Source organism: Gracilinanus agilis, chromosome X, assembly GCF_016433145.1.
Source record: "Gracilinanus agilis isolate LMUSP501 chromosome X, AgileGrace, whole genome shotgun sequence".
Lineage (NCBI taxonomy): Eukaryota > Metazoa > Chordata > Mammalia > Didelphimorphia > Didelphidae > Gracilinanus > Gracilinanus agilis.
This window is the reverse complement of record NC_058136.1, coordinates 2,743,680-2,758,740: the sequence shown is the minus strand read 5'-3', so window position 1 is coordinate 2,758,740 and position 15,061 is coordinate 2,743,680.

Here is a 15,061-nt window from a genome sequence, read left to right as displayed (position 1 = left end):
GAGCCAATACACAGAAGTTAAGGGTTAAAAAAAAAAAAAAAAAAAAAGCATCTACCATGAGAGAGGGCAGCTAGGTGGCTCAGTGGATTGGAGCCAGGCCCAGAGATGAGAGGTCTTGGGTTCAAACCTGGCCTCAGACACTTCCTAGCTGTGTGATCCTGTGACACTTAACCCCCACTGCCTAGCCCTTACCACTCTTCTGCCTTAGAACAAGTACACAGTATTGATTCTAAGATAGAAGATAAGGTTTTGGGGGAGGAGGGGAGAATAATCTACTATGTGCAATTTGCACAAAGACAAAAAATTAGCAGTTCCATGCCACAAAGACTTTATAATCTACTAAAAAGAGCATGTACAAATACAAGTTTATTGGGAAGGGTATTAAGAGGTGGAGTTTCCAGGGAAAGCTTCTTAAAGAAGGTGGTGCTTGAGTTTAGCCTGAAAGAAAGATAAGGAATCTGAAAGAAGAATATTGCTGGCACAGAGATAGGTGAATTTAAAGAGCTAATGGGCCAGTTTTGCAAGAATGCAATGTGTATGAACTGGAATACCATAAAATAAAGCAGTCAAGAGTCATTCTGGAGCCAGACTTAAAAAGACCAGGCTGAATAATGTGTATTACACTCCAGAGCAGGGAGCAAAATCTAAAGTTTGTGAAAAAAAAAATGTGTTAACTAAATTTCAGTATAAATGGTTTCCCTTGTAATCCTATATATTTTATTTTATTCACTTAAAAACATTTTGAGGTAAGATATGAAAGATTCATCAGACTGGAAAAGGATTCATGCCATAATCCCTGCTCCAAAATCAATAGAGCCATCCATATCTTCCTGTAGGTTCACCCCAGGAAGTCTGCCCAAATTTGGGGTGCCTTTTTTTATTTCTTTTGAAATCAGTAGGGTATTAATAGAACATTTAGATATCTACCAGTTCTCTCAATCTCTTGCCATGTAACCAGTCTAAATTTTTCCAATCATACATTTCCGTAACATCTTTTACTCTTGTTCTTCAAAGTTCCTGGTTTACTTATTGCATATGATACAGCCTGCTCACACCTATCATGATATACCTTACCACTGCCCTCTGGGATCACAGAATCAGATGCAGGAGTTCCATAGATACTTTCTCAGAATGTTTTTAAATGGCCAAAAGAAAACACTCAAAATTATTTTTTTAAGTTATAATGAAATCTAGCTACCATATTTTTATAAATAGCCTAAAAAATAAGTTCACAGACTCTAGTTTTGAAACTTTCTATTCCATAAAGTAATCTCTATAAGCCCCAACTTATTATCCAGCATTCCATTGAAGACCTCCAGTGAGGGAGAACTCCATAACACCTAAAGGAAACTCAATCCACTCTAAGAGAGCTATTTATTAAATGTTTTCTCTCCTGAATGGCTGAACAAATTGTGGTATCTGATGGTGATGGAATACTATTGTGCTCAAAGGAATAAAGAACTGGAGGAATTCCATGTGAACTGGAATGACCTCCAGGAATTGATGCAGAGTGAAAGGAGCAGAACCAGAACATCATACACTGAGACTGATACACTGTGGTACAATAGAACATATCGGACTTCTCTACTAGCAGCAATGCAAGGATCCAGAGCAAGGCTGAGGGATTTATGAGAAAGAAAACTAGCCACATTCAGAGGAAGAACTGTGGGAGGAGAAATACAGAAGAAAAACAACTGCTTGAACACATGGGCTGATGGAGATATTATTGGTGATGAGGACACTAAACGATAACTCTAGTCCAACTATCAATAATATGGAATTAGGTTTTGATCAATGATACATGTAAAACCCAGTGGAATTGCATGTCAGCTAAGAGGGGTTAGTGGGGCTTGGGGGAGGGGGAAAGAACATGAAATATGTAACTATGGGGAAATATTCAAAATAAAAAAACAAACAAATAAATAGATGAATAGATAAATAAATGTTTTCCCTCCTTACTTCTGCCCCTTAAAATTCTGAGCCTCCTCCAAAGCTAAGCTGGAATGTAAGTCTTTCCAATCTCTTTTTGCCTCTCTCCAAATTACCTTTTATTTATTTTCTATCTACTTATGTGTGTGTGTAAAATGGATAAGCATTTATTAAGTACCTACTATGTACCAGGTACTGTGCATTTAAATTATCTACAGATATTATCTCAGTTATTCCTCAAAACAATCATGTGATGTAGGCATTATTATAATTCCCACTGCTCATTTGAGGAAACTGAGTAAGACAGGTTAAATGACTTGTCCAGGGTCACTTAGCTAATAAGTGTTTGAGGCTGGATTTGAACTAAGGTCTTCTGCCTTTGGGCCCAATTCTCTATTTACCAGACCACCTAGCGGTCTCAATAAAAAAAAAAAAAAAATCAACACACACACACACACACACACACACGAATTGGAGGGCAGCCTGTGGAACAACCATATATCATCACTGGCTAGGTAGCCTCAGTCCTTTACTTTAACCTTATTATTGTACTAATACCTCTTGCAGGCATATTTGAAAACTACATGCTAAAACCAAAATACTCATAACTCACACACAGTCCAAGTATTTTAACATAATATTGGCCTTGTAAGTCAGCAATGAAGGAAAACTCCTTCCTTGGACATCCACTCAAGAAGGGGGCTACCTCACCATCAACATCAAAAGCTGATATTCTACTTAAAACTACTTCCTCATCAACAAACTATACACTTTTTTTTCCCACAAGATATGCTCCTTGGAGGCAAGAGCCACTATATTATAAATGCCCAAATGACAGGACACATAATAGATTATTAATAAATGCTTTTTGCTGGGCTTGATGTAATCAAAACCTGCCTCTGCAACTTCACACACTGCTTTTACTTTGCCTGCTGGAGCCAAATCAGTCTAACCTAAACCTTCCTTCCCATGAGAATTCTTAAAAACCCCAGAAGACAATGGTGATGTCACTCTCAAGTCATTTATTTCTTCAACTTGGTGAATAATTTAGAGCCTTTCGCCATTATTAACACCCCTTTTAAAATGTGGACCTCCAAATTGAATATAATAATCTAGATGTGATCTAGCAGGGGCAGAATACACATCAACTAGGGGCAACTGGGTGGCTCAGTGGGTTGAGAGCCAGGCCTAGAGATGGGAGGTCCTAGGTTCAAATCTGCCTCAGACACTTCTTAGCTGTGTGTGACCCTGGGCAAGTCACTTAACCCCCATTGCAAGCTCTTCTGCCTTAGAACCAATACGTACTATTGATTCTAAGACAGAAGATAAGGGTTTAAAAAAAAAAAAAAAGAATACACATCCACTAATATTTCAAATAGTCTGGACATCTAACTTCTCTCAACACAGCGTGAGCTGAGGTTTTTTTGTTTTGTTTTGTTTTTTTGGCAACATCATATTCTTGACTCACTGAGTTTTTTTGCTTGCAGTTCGATAAAAATTTTGTCCTTTTTTCATTTTGTTTAGTCACATTTAGCCCATTTTGCTGGCAGGTCAGTGGCACAGTGGACAGAGTGTTGGGCCTGGTGTCAAGAAGATTTAAGTTCAAATCTAGACTCAACACTTACTAGCTATGTGACCATGGGCAAGCAACTTAACCCTGTTTTCCTCAGTTCCTCATCTGGAAAATGACCTGGAGAAGGAAATGGCAAACCACTCCAGTATTTCTGTAACCCCATATGGTGTTACAGAAGAGTTGAACATGACTAAAAGGACTGAACAACCCATTTTGCACTTGCATTCTTCCACTACAGCTGTGTTTAATTTAATAAAATGTTAAATTGTAAGAGACTGCTAAGGAAGGAAAACTAACACCTATATATCTCTGCTTAATTCTTAATTAGAGTTTAGGGAGGTTCCCTCCTAGTATTTCCTTCCATCCTTACTTGGAGATTAGGTAGGATTCAGCTACAGTCAGTTTTATTGGGCTGACTGACTGCCTAATACCACACTCACTGCTCTTCTCTATCTGGAACTACATGGCAAACAATAATTACACAAAAATTTGATTTTAGAACAAAGAAGGCCAGTAAGCATAGGTCCAGAACACTAGAGGAGTATACTTCCAAATGCTTTTACCACAAATTGTTCAGGGAACCACATTTGGGTTTGTGCTACAATGCTCCCTCTGAGATTACCTGTCATTCACAGCATATTATTTTGTATGTATAATTTTCTGTATGTTGTCTCTGCCCAATTAGATTTTGAGCTTCTTGAGGGCAGGAACCGTGTTCCTGTCTTTCATTGTATCCTAAGCATTTAGCATGGGTGTAATTAATGTGCATTGGGTATGGGTTAAGAAGGAATAAAGTATTAGAAAAGTTACAAAGTAAGGAAATTGGAAGATTTGTATCCTTTTCTCAAAAGTCAGAGAATATCCTACAGAGTATGCCTGGGGAGCAAAGTGGTACAATGGATAGAATGCCTGCCAGGCAGAGTCAGGAAAACTGGAGTTCAAATCTAGTCTCAGACTAATATTAGTTGTGTGACCCTGGGCAAGTCACTTAATCCTGTTTGCTTTAGTTTCCTTATCTATAAAATGAGCTGGAGAAGAAAATGGCAAACCACTCCAAGATCTTTGCGAAGGCAAAAAACAAAAAAAAAAAAACAAAAAAAAACAAAAAACAAAAAAAAACAAAAAAAAACACCCTTTATTATGAGTTGGAAAAGTTGTCTGAAACAACTTAGCAACAATGAATGGTATACCTAATAATTATTACTAGTTCTAAAGTCAATAATATTAAAAAATATTAAGGGAAAAACCTCTAGTTAACCAAGATCAAATGGATAAAGGCCTTTTAAACAGACAAAAGAAAAAGACTCCATGCTAGGAACTGGTTAAGAGCCAGAGAGAAAAGTATCAAAGAGATCAAATGTTTGAAGGTTACTTGAACTGCCCCATTATCACCTTCAACTCCCTTAGTTATAAAAGATTAAAAGGCAGTATGAAAGATACTGAGGTCTTTGCTAGGAAAAGCAAACATCAGAACTGGCTAGAAATAGATGTCTAATATGTAGAAAGGAATAAAGTTCAGATGGCATTACAATATTTGTCACCAACAGAGGATCTGGCTCAAGTGTAAGGTCTTTTAAGATAGTTCTTTGGGGAGTTGCAATCATTGCAATGTGCAACAGATGTATACTAAATAACTTCCATTTAGAGGGAAGTATTAATTTCATTTGAATTAAATTCATTGAATTAACCCTAGTCTCATTTCCCTAATACAAACCAAATCTAATGCATAACAAAAAGAATGAGCATTTTGTTCACTGTATGAAAAAAGAATTAAAAAATCCTCCCAACCCCTCAAAAAAAGTCCCCCACCAGTGGGAATACTGTTAATAGTTCATTTCTATAAAAAGTATAGTTCTTTCATGCATTTTTGGAAAGCTCATCATTCTACTGTCAAATAAAACTGAGGCTCCTATGCCACACTCTTCCCTTACCAGTCTATATTTAACTTGGTACAAAGTGTATATGCCAAAATTTTTGATGGACAGTTTTGTTTATGACCAACTATAAATCTAACCAACCCAAGAATAGTCAGAATATTTGGCTCACTGGATTCTGAAAGTTGATACTTCTACACTTAACAATTTGGGACAGTATTGGCCCTAAGGTCTCTGTCTCTTTAAAGTACCTGGGAATATACACTAGAATAGATCTAGATTATCTAAAACTCTCTGGGTGAAGGAAGTGGGGGTGAGGGGAGTGGAAGTTAGTTAGTTTAATGGATTGAGAGCCAGGCCTAAAGATGGGAGTCTTTAGGTTCAAATATGACTTCAGACATTTCCTAGCTGAGCAAGATCACAATCTCCATTGGCCAGCTCTTACTGCTCTTTTGCCCTGGAACCAATACACATTGATTCTAAGAAAGAACAGTAAGGTTTTTTTTTTTTTTTTAAAATTCTCTGGATCTCAGTTTCCTTATCTATAGAATAAAGAAGTTTGGACGTGCTGTTGTTTTTGATTGTGTCCTACTCTTTGTGATCCCATTCGGGTTTTCTTGAGAGACACTGGAATAGTTTATGGTTTCCTTCTCCAGCTCATTTTAAAGATGAGGAAATTAAAGTGACTTGCCCAGAGTTGTGACTCTGAGCTAGCAAGTGTCTGAGGCTAGATTTGAACTCAGATCTTCCTGACTTTAGGCCCACTAATCTATTCAGCTGCCTCAGGTTTAGACTAGATTTTATTATTATTCCTGTTGACTCCTTAGGAGCATAGGGCCACAACCATCTCACGCCAGCAGACTCTGTTCTGGGCAACTTCCCCCAGCTGGGTCCATGTCATTCTGACTGTTTTTGTTTCATTTTCGGCAGATCTTCGCCAGGTCTGTTTTGGTCTTCTGACTTTCCTCCTCCCTGAAGGGTTCCAGCACAATGCTTGTCTGGCTACGTTGTCTTCTGGTTTTCGTAGCGTATGTCCTATCCATCTCCACTTACGTTTCTTTATGTCCTGACTAATGGGATACTGGATTGTTCTTTCCCAGAGACTAGCATTGGAGATCTTTTCAGGCCATCTGATGTTCAAGATGTAGCGTAGACATCTATTAACAAAGACCTGGAGTTTATTGGTGTTAGCGCTCGTCACTCTCCAGCTTTCTGATCCATATAGGAGGACGGCCTTTACATTGGTATTGAAGATTCGGAGCTTAGTGACGCGGAACAGTGCTTTGGAGATCCAGACAGACCGCAAAGTGTTAAATGCCTGTCTGGCTTTGTTGATTCGGTTTCTGATGTCCTCATCTGCCCCGCTGTCCTTACTGACTATGCTACCCAAATAGGTGAAGTGGTCACCTTGATGTTTTCTCCCTGTAGTTGGATTGGCAGGTCCTGTCTGCTGTTGACTGTGATCACCTCGGTCTTCTTCTTGTTGATCTTCAGACCTGTCTTCTCCGCTTCTTCAGAGAGTCGAGAGTCGTGCAAGTTTGGCTTGCGCATCCTGCTGCTTGTGAGAAAGGAGACAGATGTCATCCGCGAAGTCAAGGTCCTCAAGCTGTTTGGTATGAGTCCATTGAATGCCCATATTGTTGTCCTTGGTAATTCTTCTCATGGTCCAATCTATGACCATCAAGAAGATAAGGGGTGAAAGCATGCAGCCTTGCTTCACTCCGGTCTTCACTGTGAAGGGAGCCGTCAGTTTCCCATTATGGATGACCTGGCAGGTAAAGTCTTCGTATAACCGCTGGATGATGTTGATGAGCTTCGGGGGAATCCCGTAATGCTGAATCAATCTCCAGATGATGTTCCTGTCCACACTGTCAAATGCCTTCTCGAAATCCACGAAAGTCATGTAGAGGGGGGACTGCCACTCGATGGACTGTTCGACGATGATTCTTAGGGTGACGATATGGTCGGTGCACGATCTGTGCTGACGAAACCCTGCTTGTTCTATTCTCAGCTTCTTGTCCAAGGCCTCCTTCAGTCTTTCTAAGATTACTCTGGTCAGGATTTTGCTGGGAGCGGATAGAAGCATGATTCCTCGCCAGTTGCTGCATTGGGATAGGTCACCTTTCTTGGGTAGCTTCACCAGGTAGCCTAGTTTCCAGTCTGTCGGGACTTGTTCCTGTTCCCAGATCTTCTGCAGGAGGGGTTGTAGCATCTCCGCTGACATTTCTGGGTCTGCCTTGAGTGCCTTGGGGGGGGATGCCATCTGGACCTGCAACCTTACCATTTTTCATGGTCTTGATGGCTTTGATGATCTCAACTTTGGCAGGTGGGCCCGTGTTCACTTGAAGCAGTTCGGTGGCTGGTGTATGTCCGGAACAGTTGGTGGAGGCGGTCGGTTCAGGATTTCTTCGAAATGCTCTGCCCATCGGGCTCTCTGCCCTGCATCGCTTGTTATTGTCTTGCCAGTCTTGTCCTTCACTGGCTTGCCAGGGTTGTAATTCTTTCCCAATAGAGTTCTTGTTATTTCGTATAGCTTCTTCATGTTCCCCTGCCCAGCTGCTGTTTCTGCTTCTTCGGTCATATCGTGAATGAACCATCTCTTGTCATATCTTGTGCTCTTCCTGACTTGATGGTTAATTTCCCAGTACTGTGTTCGAAGTTCTTCTTTCTCCTGTTGATCTTGGCACTGGCTGATCTTCTGTTTCAAATCTCTTCTCTGTTGTATCTTGGCCCATGTCTCTTGTGTTAACCATTCCTTGCGCTTTCTCTCTCTCTTTCTCAGGACTTCTGCACAGGTGGTCTTCCAGGTCTTCTGGAGTTTGGTCCAGTGGTTTTCAACTGTCTCTTCCATGAGTCCTGTCAAGGCCGTGAACCTGTTCTTGATTTCGCAATTGAATGCTTCTTTTTCCTCTCTGGTCTTTAGATCTTGCACGTTGAACTTATGGTGTAATCTGCCTGAAAGGTCGTTGAATGATTTCAACTTGGTTCTAAAAGTTGCCACCAGGAGTTGGTGGTCCGAGGCCACATCTGCACCACGTCTTGCTCTAACATCTAAAAGGTTTCTTCTCCACTTGTGGGAAACTGTGATGTGATCTATCTGATTTTCCGTCCTTCCATCAGGCGAAGTCCAGGTTGACTTATGAATTTTCTTGTGTGGGAATATAGTACCCCCAATAACAAGATCGTTGAAGGCGCAGAAATCTGTAAAGAGCTCTCCATTTTCATTACAGGTGCCTACTCCATGCCTTCCCATGATGAATTCCTTTCCTGTGTTGTCTTCTCCTACCTTTGCATTCAAGTCTCCCATAACGATCTTCAGGTCTCTTCTTGGTGTGCCATCAAGTAGTGCCTAGTAGACTAGATAGCATCCAGTTCAAAATATTTTTAACTTACTAAAATAAAATACTATTAATATAATTAATAATAATAATAAAATAAACCTATACATCAAAACCCTTTTAGTTGGAGAGTGGTGAGAAGAGGAAAAGAGTAAGTAATCTATATCATCTCCCAGAAACTTTGTTCATAGATTTTATTAGGCCCTAGGAGGTGATATAGATTCCAATGGAGCTACAATGATGTAGCCAGTCTAGGCTAGTAAAGGATCTCTTAAAAAGCAGGCATATCCTATCCCTACCCTATCCCTTTCACTCTCCAGTGAAAGCCTCTACCAAGTAACAATTTGAACCTAAGGCAGCATTGGATTAGTCTTGGGAATATTGTTTATTTACACTGATAGCTCATCAGCTCCCAAAAATTTGATCATCACCTCTGCAAATGACTCCCAAATTTAGTCTTCATCTCTCTTATGAGCTCTAAACCCGATGCATGTTCGGTAGCTCTACCTGAATGTCTCGCAGACATCTCAAACTCAACATTTATAAAACAGAATATTAGCTTTCCTCCCAACCCTAATCTCTCCTATTTCTGTCAATCCTGCCCAACTCACAAACTAAGATCAGATTCTCAATTCTTACCTTCCCCATCAGTTGGTAAGTATTTTTCAGCACTTGGAATGAATATCTCTCTCATCTATCCCCTTCCCTCTATTCATGTGACACACATATTGATCAATGCCCCTATTATTTCTCATCTGAGATACTGAATTAACTCCAAATTGGAATCTATGAATCCTGTTTTTCTACTCTCTAATCAATCTTCCACATGGCTGCCAAACTGAATTTTTAAAAATAATCTTATTTTTCTTTTATTACATGTAAAAATAGTTTTTAAACATTCATTAAGTTTTAAGTTCCAAAATCTCTTCTTCTGACCTTCCTTCTTTCCCTCCATTCCTTCCCCCTCCCTAAGAGAGTAAGCAATTTGATATAGATTTTACAGGTATAATAATTAGGAAATCATTTTTCTATTAGTCATTTTGTGAAAGAGATCTCAAATGAAATATACTGCATTTCAGTCTGCGTCCAGACTCCATTGGTTCTTTTTCAGAGGGCAGATAGCATTTCTCATCATGAGTCTCTGGGATTAACTGTCTCTGAGTCTCTGAAAATTAACTAGAACTTTCACAGTTGTTTATCAAGAAATATTCCTATTATATATAACGTTCTTTTGGTTCTGCTCACTTGACTTTGCATCAGTTCACATAAGTCTTTCCAGATTTTTCTGAAATCATCCTGCTGGTCATTTCCTATAGCACAATAGTATTCCATCACTATCATAAGTCACAACTTGTTCAGCCATTCCCCAACTGATGGACAATCCTTCAATTTCCGATTCTTTGCTACCATAAAAAGAGCTGCTCCAAATACTTCAAAATGAAATTCTTAAAACATAGATCTGACCACGGTCAACCTAATAACTCAAGAAGGTTCAGTGGCTCCCACTGACTTTAGAATAAAATTGAAACTCTTCTGTTTGGCATTTAAAGTCCTTTACAATCTGACTCCAGTCTAATTTCACATTACTTCTACACACTCTACAATCCAGAGAAACTGGCGATGCCTCCCACATATAAAATTCTATTTTCTGCTTCCATGGCTTTGTACAGACCGATACCTGGAATGCTCTCGCTCTTTCCCTTTATCTCTTAAAATCTCCAGCTTCCTTTTAGGGTTCAGCTCAGATAATACCTCCTTCAAGAGACCTTTCCTTATTCCTCCAGTTCAAAATTGCTGTTTAAATGTCAAATATTTAATCTGAAACTATGTTGTTAATCTATGTTTTTATTTTATTTATCTACCCACTAGAATCAATATTGGAGAGCTTACATTAGATGGTAAGTGAACTGGAAGTAAAGAGGGGTGGGAGGGGGGAGGGTTGGGAGGGAAGGGAAGGGAAGGGAAGGAAAGGGAAGGGAAGGGAAGGGAAGGGAAGGGAAGGAGAGGAAAAAGAAAGGAAGGAAGGAAGGAAGGAAGGNGGAGAGAGGAAAAAGAAAGGAAGGAAGGAAGGAAGGAAGGAAGGAAGGAAGGAAGGAAGGAAGGAAGGAAGGAAGGAAGGAAGGAAGAGATTCAATAAAGTTTTGACTGACATTTTATGGTACTTTCACAGTACATAGTGGAGTTATCTTCTATCCTTTTCCTTAAAAAAACAAAAACAACTCAATAGTTTATTGCTCAATAGATGTATCCTTTACATTTTCCTTTCTTCAACTTTTAATAACTAATACTCTTCCCCAAAGAACAGAAGTTGACAAGGAATGTGATTTTCAATTTTACTATTTTTCTTCAGTTAGTAAAAATTCAGTTTCCTATTTAGCATTGAAAAAAAATGCAGATTAATACTACACAAAAAATTTCTTCCAGACTGATGTTTTCCCAGCAGTTTTTTTTTTTTACCCTTGTACTTCGGTGTATTGTCTCATAGATAGAAGATTGGTAAGGGTGGGCAATGGGGGTCAAGTGACTTGCCCAGGGTCACACAGCTGGGAAGTGGCTGAGGTCGGGTTTGAACCTAGGACCTGCTGTCTCTAGGCCTGACTCTCACTCCACTGAGCTACCCAGCTGCCCCCCCAGCAGTTTTTGTCAAATAGTGAGTAACAGAGGTCTTTGGGTTTATCAAACACTATGGTACTGTGTCTGTTTGCTTCTCTATCTTGTGCATCTAATCTGTTTCATCTGTACCATTTGTTCAATCTCTCTTTTTAAACCAGTAAGTACCAAATCATTTCAATGCTTACTGCTTTGTGGTATAGTTTGAGGAATGATATTGAATGACACTGAAAGTCGTGTGTCCTCCTCCCTCCTTCCTTCATTACCACTGTTTTTATTTGTACACATTCAATAATGGGTACTGGAAGCTCATTCCATTTTCAGTCAGGTATAAAAGTTAGAAAATTTCTCTTTGTGCTTAACTAAAACTGCTTGCATTTAAACTTTCACCAATTCACTGGTCCCAGTTCTGTCCTCTGAGATCAAACAGTCTAAGTCCTCTTCCATGTGAAAACCTGTCAAATATCTGAAGATAACTACCATGATTCCTCACCTTCTATTTTCAAGGCTAACTTTCAAGGTTAGTTCTTTCAACCCTTCCTCATTAGAATTCTCTCAATAATATGTGGGATACCTTCTCTAATCACTGTTTAGCTTGTCAATAACCCCATAAAAAAAAAAATCTGTCAGTAATGAATATTCCACATGTGGTCTGACCACAACAGTAGAACTACTACAATTTTTTCTATTATACTCCTATTAATACAGTCTAGGTAACATGATGAGGGACTGGGGGAGGGGAAGAGAGCAGCTACATTAAACAATTGGTTCCTACTGTACCGCAGCCTACCAAGACCACTAAGGTTTTTTTATATCAAGTGCTTTCTTAACATTTCCTCTATTATAACTGATAATGTCATTTCAAAAATAATGTGTACCTTATTTTATTCCCGTTAAATTTAATCTTATTCAATAAGTCACATTTTTAATCCTTTTGATCTAGATTCTGATTCTCTCATTTAATGTATTAACTATTCCTTTTGACATCTTGTGATAGGTCATATAAATAAAACCACTATGCATCTAACAAAATCACTGATAAAACCGTTGAACAGAAAATGACCTTGTAGCAAAGTAGTGTAAACCACCTTCCAGGATAACAGTAATGTACAGAAATCACTACGATCACTTTAATTAGCAGTGAGTCCAACTCTATTGTATTATTCAGTCAACATTACTCTCCCTTGTGAAGTGATCAATCCAAGTAATAATACAGGCAGTCTTTCAAAACAATTACATGGTTACATTTACAAATTTCTATGCTCTTAAATTTTTATTTCATTACTTGCATATGAATATAGTTGGCAGTTTCTATACATGTACTAGTAGTTTATTCTCCCTGGAATTCAGGTTCCCCTTCTATATGGAAAAAGGTAGTTAGGCGCAACTGTCTCCAAGATCCCTGCTAGCTCTGCATCATATTATCTAAGAATCAGGCTATATATTAAGCTTTCTATGAAAGCCTTCAGAGTGACATCTTCTGGTAAGTATTGTATATATTCAGATGGCAAAGTAATTGAAAATAAAGAGGCCTAACAAAAGTTCTTAAATTTATCAATCTACCTACTCATTTGATGGGGCATGGCATGTGATATACTAGCACCTCACAAATTTCTTATAACATGTAAGTGGCATTTCTAATTCTGAACTGTTTTGCATCTTAAAATAAGTACTGAATTTTAAAATGTATGTAAAATAAAATAAACAACATGGAAAATCATGTCAAGATTGGGAATTATCTACTCAAAATTTTTTCTCCTAATTACTTCAATCTAACATGGTGGGGGAAGATTGGAGAAGAATTAAGTATGAATTTGAGTCTTCACCACCATTCATTCTTGTTGACTAAAGAATAGCAATCACACATATAATGAAAAAAGTTGCATGATTAGTTGAAATTAAACTAAAAGAAATAATACTATATTGATCCAAATATAACACCTAAGTGCAAGCCTATAATCATATTCTTCCTGGGCCCAACCTAATATCATATTGTTCATATATACCACAGAAAGAAAATGGCAGGTTGAGATGATAAAAACAAAACATTACTTGAATAAAAAGATATGTAGGCAATAATATGGAAACAGGTCTTGATCAATGACACATGTAAAACCCAGTGGAAATGCATGTCGGTTGGGGTGGTGGTGGTTTGGGGAAGGAGTAGAGAAAGAACATAAATCGTGTAACCATGAAAAAACTTTCTAAAAATAAAAAAATGAATAGGGGAAAAAAAAAAGATATATAGGGGGCTGCAAGGTGGATTAAGTGTCAGACAGCAGGTCCTAGGTTCAAATCTGACCTTGAACACTTCCCAGCTGTGTGACCCTGGGTTGTCACTTAACCCTCATTGCCCAGCACTTACCACTCTTCTGCCTTGGAACTAACATGCAGTATTGATTCTAAAATGGAAGGTAAGGGTTTAAAAAAATGATATGTAAAAATAAGTTTAAAATAAATGTTTTAATGTGGCAATTCTAAATTAACTATTTTAATAACTATTTTTCAAAATTTATTAACATTCTTTCTCACAAACCACACTAATATATCTTCATATATGCCTAGAATGCATACAGCCCTCCTAGATCATTGCCTTGTCATGACATATCAGTTTGTATAGCTGAATGAAATTATGAGCTATATCATGTAAGGTAACTCAAGATGGACAGGTCATAGTGGAGAGTTCTGACAAAATAATATCCACTGGAGAAGAAAATAATAAAACATTCCAGTATCTTTGCCTTAAGAAAACCTTATGGGGGGCAGCTGGGTAGCTCAGTGGATTGAGAGTCAGGCCTAGAGACGGGAGGTCCTAGGTTAAAATCCGACCTCAGACACTTACCCTGGGTAAGTCACTTGACCCCCCCATTGCCCACCCTTACCACTCTTCCACCTAGGAGTCAATACACAGAAGTTATGGGTTTAAAAAAAAAACACCTTATGGACAGTATTAAAATGATAAAAAGATATGAGACAGAAGATGAGTCTTCTCAGCTCAGAAGCTGTCCAACATTCTATGGGGGAATAGTAAGAACAACTACAAATAACACCAGTAAAAAAAGAAGCAGCTGGGCCACAGAAAAGGAATATTAGCTGCAGATATGCCACCCTAATCCCTTTTCTCTGAATTAGGGCTGACTCACCATTTGACTAGCAATGGATCCTTTAATTTTTGTGGTGTTCTATGCCAAAATATTTTTAGCAGTTCTTTTTGTAGTGGCAAACAATTGCAATTTGAGGGGTTGTCCATCACTTGGGGAATGGATGAACACGTTTTGGTATATGGTTGTAATAGAATATTATTGTACCATAAAGAACAATGAACAAGATGAATTCAGAAAAACCTAGGAAACTTTATATGAGCTGATACAAAGTCAAATAAGCAGAACCAGGAGAACGATGTATTATATCAGAAATGTAATATGATGATCAACTGTGAAGGATAAAATCATTATCAGCAAAGCAAGTCTTCAAGACAACCACAAAGACTCATGATGAAAATGCTATCCACAGCCAAAAAAGGAATTGTTAGAATCTGAGTGCAGATCAAAGCATGCTATCTTCCACCATATTTCCTTCAAAAAATGTCTACTGTATGTGTGATAGCTCTCCCCTATCATGACATCATTAATATAGAAATATTTATCGCATGAAAGTATGATTATACTATTAGTATTAATAGTACTATCAGACTATTCACTGCTTGGGAGAAAGGGAGGGAGGGAATAAATCCAGAT